The sequence below is a fragment of the Callorhinchus milii genome, unplaced genomic scaffold, assembly GCF_018977255.1.
Source record: "Callorhinchus milii isolate IMCB2004 unplaced genomic scaffold, IMCB_Cmil_1.0 Scaffold499, whole genome shotgun sequence".
NCBI lineage: Eukaryota > Metazoa > Chordata > Chondrichthyes > Chimaeriformes > Callorhinchidae > Callorhinchus > Callorhinchus milii.
The window spans coordinates 25,464-34,916 of NW_024705240.1; positions in this window are offsets into that span (position 1 = coordinate 25,464).

Here is a 9,453-nt window from a genome sequence, read left to right on the forward strand (position 1 = left end):
TAGTAATAGTGCTAGGTGTAGACCGTCGCGTGTTGAAACAACAGGCCATGTGACCCATCGTGTATATGGTCATTTGTCTCGGATTGGACGAAACATGCATCGTGTATGGGTTAAACGCCACACTCTTCACTCCCAAACGCTCTTGGCGATATCCGGACTATCCGATCCCATGCTGACTTGAGAGAGTCTAGCGTTCTATGGCCCCATGGCGATATTTGCTGCTCGCGACGTCCAGCAAGTACAGCAAACTTTACCCTAACACAATTTAAACTATCGGTTAACCTCCATGCCTTCTCGCCCCGGCTATCATTATGTATGCTATAGTATGTTGCTGGTAGGTTGTATAAACATTTAGTGACCCGGTTTCATTGACCCCGTCTCTTACTGGTTCTCCATATATTTTGCTGTAGCACTCGCGGATGATGTATCTTTAAGTAAGCGCAACCCAGACAAAGCTGCTTTCTGCTGATCTTCGCATCACACCACGAGTCGCGTAGCGTGGAATACAAAGCGAATACCTTTTGCATAATCGCCCAAGGTTTGGCAACATTTTATCGGTATGTGCACAGGGCATTATCTACTCTGCCCACCCATTTGTGCCCAGTATGTACCGGTCCTAAACATGTCGACGTGGGATCCTACGCGTTGCTGACGCTGAAGCGACTACAGGCAAGAACACATCCTACACACCCATGACAGGGGATAAGCTCATCTACCTAGCACTGACATGAGTTCTGGGACGTGGGGCTTGGTGTTTGTGATCAGTAATTAGGCGTCTTGGACATAAATTCGATTTGAGCTTCGCCTCTTCAAAACAGCGGGGCGTGTTTAGCGATTACTAATGAGGACTCTACAGTGAGAGTTATTAAGAAGATAGACTAGACCAAACTGAGCCTGAGATCTGCGATCGCTTGACTCAGGTCGACTGGCAATTGGCAGGACGGGTAAGGAGCCTCCGCAGATAAGGTGCTCACCCGCCCGATCGATTCTGGGCCGATGCGGTGGGTTCAACTCGACACTGTCAGGTATGTGGAGTTGCACCACACGTGTAAGGCCCGTCCAATGAATGGAATTTTCCTCAAAGTAAGAAAGTAAAAAACGCACTATAAGGAAGTCAGTTTGCCATTAAGTAGTCATACTACTTGGGAAAAGATGAGTCACCTAATGGTTGTAGTAGACTTCTACCTTTGGATTGAGTAAGTTCGACGTGCGGCCTTCCCGGCCTCCGAGTAAATTGACCTTACAGCCAAAACTATACTATTCCGACAATGATTGCTTTGGGGCCTGCGAAATCTGCGAATAACGATCATGAGGACCAGTACATCGAGAGTGTCACTTCTGAACTGCGAAGAGCTCAACTAAAGTAGAATGATTTATTGCTAGAAAGAATTCCAACTAAGGTATGGTAGCACGCTAGCAGCGTAACTCCTTACATAGAAATTCTGAAAGACTTTACGTCCGCATAGAGCCCCTGGTCTGGGTTTGAGTGCCCTTATACATCATTGATTCAGTCGTGCCTTAGTGTACTATACCTCATAATGAGAAGAGTGTGTTTGCGAACGCTCAATCGACTGGGGTTTAGAGCTAAGTGAAGGCTTGAGCTGGAGGTGTAATAGGACATTTTGCATTAACGGTAACGTGCGTAACGATTGCGCCCGACTTCTCTCAAGGATTGGCTAACCAGCTCATGTCCCGTCCTAGCACGAAGTTTCATGCACCCATGAACTGGACGTGACTTGACGTTATCTCAGAAACAACGACACAGCTCTGCGAAATGAATGAGGAAGCTCTACCTTCCAACCTGTCACGTTCGCAGCAGCGTAACTGCAAGTGAACTGCTTGTGACAATGGGTAGAAAGTGCGATGTTCTATGAAAGTCTTACAGTTCGAAGAGAATGACCGACACAAGAGAATCCTGCCGCCCGTCCATTGTCCCATTTATCGGACAGGCCTAATCACAACATCCCGCCATTTTAATACGGGGACACCCCCTTTAACGGCCCGGTAAAAGAACCCATAGCCGCTAATATGTCGTTCAGCACCTAAAAGTGTATTGCGTCATTTACGAGGTATACCGTCAGGAAATTACATCCGTGCCGCGTTAAACTTTAAGTCGGCCCCCCCCCACATCGACTAAGACAGCCCAAATTCCAGCTTGGAGGTAAACTCCTACCATTGTAGCTACCTTTAGGATACCTACGGAAATAATTGCAGCCGAGGGCGAACGTTATCCACAATAGTATGTACCAAAGACTCACATTGAGGGACCGGTTTTAGTTCCCCTGTGTATGGTGAAGCGACGTCACTTCGCAATGTGGCAGGCAGAGCTTAATCTAAAAGAATCAAATGTCAGTAGTGTTCTCCCCTTCACCCGATTGAGAAGTAGCTGCATTAATAAGACGAAACACTATCAAACCAGAATCCGCGGACGTAGGGGCTGGCAGACCCCTGGCGTGTCTTATCAAGGATCCCAGTTGGTACTTTTAGACTCCTCTAACTCCCATAAGGCTTGAGAGAAGGTCAATTGTAAGAAGGAGCGCGTGTGATATTTACGTCGTAAAGTGTAGAGGAATAGTGGCCCTGCTTGCTTATCCGTCCGCTACAGGCGATACTGATCCTCACGTCAGTGCTGGTGGTGCTAGAATGTAAACGGTCATTCTTCCTGCAGTTTCTTTAAGGTCAGTGCTCAGTAAAATCCTAGTCGCAGTTTAATGCAGAAACGAAACCAGCCATAGTGAATACCGAGCTAATGCTGACACAGGCCCTCTTCGAGACGTGTGGGTGCTGTAGGAGCGGTATCCTGTGGCACCGCCTCGATGTCCGCAGGGGGTAGCATCTTTATCAAGCCATATCTTGACGCACCCCTCTGTAGCTTGTGGAATGATCTACCCCGCATGCGAACCAGTTCCTCGGCACTCCGACAGTGCAACGAAGTCCAGAGCCCGCTCGGTATCTGGTATCCAACTACAAACTAGGAACCCGAAAAGAATAATAATTCTAAAACACTAAGGCGGAAATCGAATCCCCAGAGCTATTGCGAGGAACGATAACTCCTGGCGGGGCGATGCTAAAAAACCAACAATAACATCTCTTAAGCGGCTAACAAGAACCATTCCGACGCTAAAAATTAACGCATGCTATACTAGTTTCCTAGTAATCGAGTATCCCTTGTTCCTGTTTGCTCGGTGTAACGCTATCAGCTAAACTAGTGAGAATAGAGACTCTCGTTCTTGTACTAGAATGGTTGTCGTAAATCGCCCCCTTCCCGAGGAGAACAAAGTTCAACAAGGGGGCAAGGAAGGACACGTTTAATCATCTCGGCCATTTCCGGAAGCATGGTACAAAATTTCTTAATGTATATCTCGGCCAACAGCAAAGAGGTAATCCCTAAGAATGGTGTTTGGGTAACGCGGACTTCGTTGGCCTCATTCACTATCCTCTAGGCCAAGATATAGAACGGAGATCTCTGTTTTGTCACGGTCACTCTATGCCCTTCATGTCCCAAATTCGTGATATGGCTTTGTATCTCACATAATAAATTGGATTAACGTACCGCACCCCGAGACTCAATTACCGGCTGGAGGTACACATCGTGGTTTGTGGAGTGATGTGGAATTACCAAATGCGGCCGTAAAGGTCGGATAACCACAACCTTTAGACTTATGTCAGTGGCGCCGGCTAGCGGGTTAAAGTCAAAAACGGCTTGCCTGTGCGGGCATCTCAAAGTGAAAATTGTACACCTCGAGGGTACAGACACACGTGAACATCAGTCTGGAGTAGCGAAGCAGGTACACAGTTAGTCAGGCCGATAGATCCGGTATGCTTGTACGTCCGATCGAGCTACTATCAGGCCAATAAAACGAGAGAGATACCTCCGCGCCATAGAGATTCGAGCGTTTGGATAGATCACTGTTCGCAGCCACACCTTACATCGTGAGCTTGGTCGTAATATCCAAGTGGCTGAGCTCTTCGGACATCGCAGTGTTGTAACAGACGCCCTCGGGGCTAGCATCTTCTTATCCAGTCCACAATGTCAGCCCTCCCTACGAGGCACTAGTTTCCAAGAGAACAGCACGCAGTTCTGTCTTTGGAGCACATCCCGTTACCTCGCTTTATGGACAACGAACGCCTCGACGCCATGCGGACATAAGAACATGATAGCCGATGTCGACGCTGCTTGACACACGGTGAACATCTCCCTAAACAAGTCTTATAAAACACGTTCAGTGTTTTTCAAAGGGGGCGCATCCAGAATTCGAAGGAGCCGAAATTTACACGTGTCAGATGCCCGTTACACGTCCAGTCACCGGGCAGCTGGCTAGAGATCACTGTCCCAGGAGAGAGCTAACTGTCTGTACGGCAAATAGGGTTGGTGGGGCCATTGCTCGAGAGCCTGCACATGAGTAGAGACTACGCGGAGGCACCCCGTGAAGGTTTCGAGTGTTGTCGTTATTACATAGACATGGTAAGCATACTCAGCGCAAGCATCTCACGTTTCTCGGGCATAGTCCCAATCAGTTGTGGGTTTGCGTGGACCGGGATTTGATATACGGCTACGCCAAGCGGCTGTCGGTGAGATGCAAGGCGACTTACGGTATAAACACTCTACTTGAACGGGATATTTGCGCGGGTTCACCAGCGTCATCATTAGGTTTGCTCACACCTAAACGCATGTAGATAAGAGTGCTCACAGTGCGTACGTAACTTTAACCTCAAACTAGTGATGACTAGGTTCGGGTCATATCTCAACTGTTCGCACATTCTTGGACTCCGAAAATGCGGTAGCTGTTTTCCATGATCGATACTTATGTGTTACCACATTAGGCTTACTCCATCGGAAAGGGCTATATAACGTCCCTCCCCGTATACACCCGTAAAGTGGGACGAAGCTGACCGGTCGACCATACGCGGGGGTGATGTACAATGTCTTATCGTTTTACGGATTAATAGGCAGCAACAAGGGGCACGTAGGCGGCCACCCGTTGACGCTGATCTAAACGATGCGAACACAGGCCCCCCGAACTCCTGGTCTCCGACTTTTCTCAACTAGGAACGTAGAACAGCAGTGCACCCCGGGCTGATTGTATGCGAATGTCTATTTGCACAGCGAAAGTCATCTCTGAGTAGCCGCCCATCTAATGCCATACCAATCCTTATCTTAGAGCCGTGAAGCGGCACAGAAACAGACTATCCAAGACCCCGGCTCGCTCGCCAAAAAAGCCGGTGAAAGTCCAGACACTAGGATAAGCAAGTCTAAATCTGAGGAAGTACATTTAAGTGCGGCCGACTCTGAGCCTCGACTGGCAGCAATAGACGACACGACCGCACCACGAATAGGTATGTGAATTCTCGTAACATGAGGCATAAGGAATCGAAACTCGGAAACAACAATTATCGTGGATTTCCGGATGGCACTCTAGGGATTCCTAGGATGATATAAAGGTAATCCGCAGAGTGGGGAACAGGGGGCACCACCAGTACCATTATGCGTCACCCATGAGAGCCACAAATTGCGAAGATCACGGTCCCACCGGACCCCTTGCTCCTGGGCAATCTCCCCGCTTGGCACTTTAGCGAGAAGGGTTTCGGCTGTGTTGAATGATTCGATTAATAGCGCCAGTTCAGACCATGGTGAACACGGGTCTAGGGGTCAACGTTAGCAACCAAAGGATAGAGGACGATCCCATACTAATTAATAGACAACGGGTTAGGAGCTTGGGTATTCGGGGATCCCAGTATAGCTCCTTTACACTCGCGGGAGTTATAGACGTCTCTTGTGCGACATCATTTAGTCCACTGAGGTCCACCTCCGGATACAGCCCAATGTTTCGTTGTTCGTGTTTTGTTCAGAGGAAGCAGCGTGCATCCATGTTTACTAGCCACGCCGCGACGTTGTTAAGGAATGCTTAATCCATTTTCGCCCCGAGCGATATCGACATTGCTGCTACGCGTAAAGAACGTAAGCTAGAATTCTAGCGTCTATACTGATGAAATGCCTGACGCTGTGACATAGCCCGAGTTTGCGGGGCTCCCCCGGGGCTGCGGAGGCGTGTGGAAGACGCTTGGAACGAACAGCTTAGCCTAACGCCTCTTCTCGTAAAGCAATTGATTCCAGGTTAACGAATCTGGATAGGCCACCATGCCATGGCCAAGACCGGCTGTCTCCACTACGGAGCATCAACCGCAGCCAGTGGATTACTCACATGTCTTTATAACAAGCACTGATAAGTCTGGTCCATATAGGGGCAGGTCATAGGCGGTGGGCGACACCACGGGCATCTTAGAATCGGGGCACCCCCCACCGTCGGACAGGGTCTTTCGCCTGTGGATACGGCATCTTCCGAGGTGCAGACTGCCCTTGTACTAACGACCGGAGCTTGGGCCGACACGAGGCTGGGGTAGCCCGTTAAGCTATCCGGTCTCAAAGACGCCTCGTGAGGTACTAATGCAACTATCAACTCTGTTTTCTTCGCCCCTCTCCTGCCGCCGATAGATCTAATGTGGCATAACAATCTCAATGAAATGTCGCGACCAAGTGTACAGCCTAAAGGCCGCGTTCAATAACCCTTTCGTAGGATCCATGGGCATTGGGAAAGGTCGTATTAGGTATGCGTTAACGGTCGGCGCCCCATGGCAGCGTTCCAAAACTTTGACTTGGGAATAAACCGGAAGGGGCTTGATGCGACTTTACTCGTCGCACCTAGGGTATCTAGGAAGGGGACTGCCCAACATACCCCATTGGGTTAAGACTGCACAATACAGGTGCAGGGAAGGTGGCTAAAAGGATTGAATGAGTGTCCGGACCGCGTATGACCCACTATCAGCGCTTATCGTACGATTCAGATCTTTGGTTCAGAGACATTAAAACAGCACTTGCTCGAAATACGGAAGCAAGGTAATTTAACTCGCTCGTGAAATACGTCACCCCGTTCAGGATCGGGGCGACAGGGCAGCCGACATCCACAAGGCCGGATAGCACAACGGTAGTCGCCGCGTGATGGCGAGGCTTTCCGGTCCTAGTCTCGCGGAAGTATCAGTACTAGAGTCGATATACCGTATGACTAGGAATCTATTTGTCGCTTTGCGTCGTCAAGCTCGAAACAACGTCGCATGGTGGGATGGAGGCGAGAACCTATTCACCACATTCATATCTAATTAATAGAGGGAGGCAAGTCGCTCTATGAATAAGAGTCTTAGAAATAATAACCCGCTGAATCGACGGTCATACTAGCCGACGTATGACTAGGCTGAATGACCGCTTGACACAGTGGGGTATCGGAAGGAGGTCAGCGGTGCGAACGAAACGTATAGTTCAGGAGCTGGTATGCTATTGTCATGGAATCTGCTCCTGCAATGCAAGGCAGCCCTTACGCGTACCTGTTAGGCGCTTAGGAGAGGCGGTTTAATGGCCAAGCCTGTAACGGCATTCAACACTGTCGTCACAATATCCGGAAGTGGCAATGCAGCCTGACTCAATCTGCCCGAGACCGAGGGAAATGAAGGTGTTAGATCTAGGCTGATTGGAGTACGAATTTCACCGAGCCCATATGAACTTTTTATGCTACACCATTACCGTAGAGACTGCACTTGCACTGACCCGGATCGGGTGGCATCGTATTCCTACACCAGACACATAGTAGCTAATTTCCACAGCTAGCTTTAGGATTAGCTTTTAGTCTAGACGGACCGAGACTTAATTAATTAAAGGGAGCGCGTTTAAACACCTCACTTCGCAAACCTTCCGGTACACATTTTAAAGACCCATAGAATATCGAGAAACTGCCACGTTACGTCTAATACAAGTATGAGTAAACCTTTGTACGGCCTAGGTGATCTTTCCGGATGGTTTGACTATTAGCGTGTTGCACATTTTGAGGTGGCGTTGGAAATCATGTGAAATAAGTTGGTTGACCACCAATATTCCGTGGGCACTACTTCCCTAATTTCCGACTGAAGACTTCCTATACTGCGTTTCCTCACAGCTGCCTTGGGCGACTAAAGCCGCCAAATGAGTTGAGATATTTCTAGGTACTATGGGTAGGGCTGCACGCTACACAAAGTTACAATTGCCTGATACCCCCGGACAGACAAAAGCTGACATAGTATAGCCGCATCCCGACTACATCCTTGATGTCCTCTTAATACAGCTTTTTAGTAAGGGTTCATAAGCATCTCACTTCCGTTCTCGTGGACAGCACGAGCTTATAACGGCATCAGCAAACACACCTCGCTGTGGAAGCCTGTTAATTCATACAAGATCAGAGGTGGACCCACCTCCATCGCGACAATTCGCTGGAAGGTGTATACTGCCCTTGTTTTTGACGGGGTGATAAAGGGCGATAGTCTCTGACGGTGGCTAGGATATGAAGTGGCGCCCATAGAAGGCAGCCACATATACGTGGACTACCGATTGGATGTGCAGCACTGCCTCGGTCAACCCGCGTATTTCAAGGTCCTGTGGTCACAGGAGAAGATTGGCAGGAAACCGGATCTGTACCCTAGTGCCATTTGTAAAGTATGAGGATTTTCACAGATCCGAAACCCTTAAATTGCTTCAACGTAGAATATCGTTCTGCGCCTAATGTCCAAAAAAACGACGGGTAGTTCAAGTGGCCTGAGCGTGTACTTTTAAACCGTAGATGATAAGACCGATTCATTCCAGGGCACGCATAAATTCCTGCTTTAAAGATTTTTTTCATGATTATCTCAAAAATTAATTCTTAACTCCCCCCCAATAGCAGGAGTTTAGCGGAATCTGTTGGAACCGCTGGCATCCTAGATGACCGGTCTCTTGTAGCGATATTCGTTGCGATATCAGGTTGAACACTAGAAAAAACTGAGCTCCGCTAGTTTATCCCCGAGAGACGTCTAGATTGGCGCCAGGTTTCTACCGTAGCGTCCGTATAACTCAGTAAAGCCTGTAGATGAGGCCGCTCTCTTGAAACCTGTGTTTCACTAACCCCCGGTTCAGTAAACCTTTAGGGTATTAGCACTGACAGAGAGTAAAGTCGTGAGGGAACGTACAACAAGCTTGCCATTAGCAGTTCGATTGAAGCTCGTATGACAAATAGCTAGGTTCTGCTTCACCGTTCCAGAGTTCTACATTGCGTGACGATCTATTACCACTCAGAATCTATTAGCTCGTAAAAATAACTGCGCGAGCTTACACTCATACACAACTTGCATCAAGGGAGGCAAAAATAATTATAAGGCGCCACTACCTACAATAACAGCCGGTACGGTGGCTAACCTGTGCCATAAAAAATCGTCAGAATAAATCACGATTTAACCCAGTGTACCCACTTGAGCCATACGGAGTACGTCCGAAGTTAGAATGCCGCAGTTACAAATGGACAACGTGGCGGTGAATCCCTATAACACGGGGATCGGGTTGCTTCACTCTGGTTGCGCTGTGCATGGATTAGTCGGGGTAAAATAGGTCCCAGTGTTCAT